At 33.9% G+C, this 1,391-nt stretch overlaps 1 pseudogene; it reads left to right on the top strand.

Moving 5' to 3' along the window:
* Positions 1-713: 713 nt before the first annotated feature.
* LOC102476383 (60S ribosomal protein L34 pseudogene) lies at positions 714-1,030 on the top strand (annotated as a pseudogene).
* Positions 1,031-1,391: the final 361 nt, after the last annotated feature.

Raw genomic sequence — 1,391 nt, 5'->3', positions numbered from 1 at the left:
TTCTTTGATTTAAGTTAAAACTGGTTTTCTTAAAAGTAATGAGAGAACTCATTATTGAAAGTAGTTAGATTATGTAAGAAATTGTGTGATCAATACAGGGTGGGTGGGAAAGGAATGGAAGACAATTGTAGACACCAGAGATAGTGTGAGAAGAGGGTGGGAAAGGACAGAGGGTGAGAAAGAGGGATAAAAATAATTCTAGGAACAAGAAATGGAAAATTTTTTTATAATATGAATGATTAAGTCACTAGGCAGTATATAGTCGACTTGTGTCCATGGAAATGTATATATCAGCTGTGTTTGCTATGAAAATATCTAGATTAATTAAGGTCTTTAGTAATTCAATACAATTCAGGGGGAAAACAGTACAGAAAGCAAACATAAATACCAGAGACAGTGTGGGAGGAGAGTGAGAGATGGCAGAGGGTAAAAGATAGGGAATCAAGGATGGGGGGGTGGGGAAGCAAAACATACAGAAAACGAGAAATGGAAAATTATTTGTTGACAATAACATGTTTGTTGATGTGCTTGGTTGAGACAATATACAGTGTACTCTGGATGGAAAATCTCATTTTGTATGCTGTAATGATGTACAATGAATGAATGCAAACAAATAAATAAATAAATAAAATTCCCAACAAGATCTCATAAATTCATTCAATAACACATTAAAAAGATTATACACAGGAAGATTGTGTCTAGAAGTGCTCCGAATGGTCCAGCATTTGACATATCAGAATAGACTTCCCTATAATACAGCCTTCAACAAAACTAGGCTGTCCTGAATTCCTGGTAATAGGGTTGTTTACCTTTACATGGAGGAGATTGGGAAAGTGCTAAAATCGTCATGTGGTGTAGGCAGAGGCAGACTTCAAGGGGTTTATGCTATGAGACTAAAAGTTGTTGTTATAAGGTTTCCTAAAACTAAGAAAAATGTTAGGAGGACCTACGGGGGCTCTATGTGCACTAAAACCTTACTGAGGAGCAGAAAAATGTTGTGAAAGTGTTGAAGGCACAAGCACAGGGTTAGAAAGCTATTTTTTTTAACTGAAACTTTTTGAGAAATTAAAAAAATCAAAAAAGTCTAAAAAAAGTAATAATAAATATACATGACAACCAGTTATGCTTAATTCCAGGGGTGCAAGTGCAGTGTAACACAGGTAAAGTCATAAATGTAACATACTATATTAATAGAAAGACAAAAACCATATGACATGTCAATTGATGAAGAAAAAACATTTGATAAAATACAACATCCCTTCATGATTAAGACTCAGCACAATCAGATTAGAAGGCACATTTTTCAACACAATAAAACCAAATTTGAAAAAAAAATATAGCTAACATCACACTGAATTGGGAAAAGCATAAAGCTTTTCCAATAATAATAA

This window comes from Tupaia chinensis, unplaced genomic scaffold (assembly GCF_000334495.1).
Source record: "Tupaia chinensis unplaced genomic scaffold, TupChi_1.0 Scaffold150006_1, whole genome shotgun sequence".
In the NCBI taxonomy this organism is placed as follows: Eukaryota; Metazoa; Chordata; class Mammalia; order Scandentia; family Tupaiidae; genus Tupaia; species Tupaia belangeri.
This window is presented reverse-complemented; position numbering and strand designations above follow the sequence as displayed.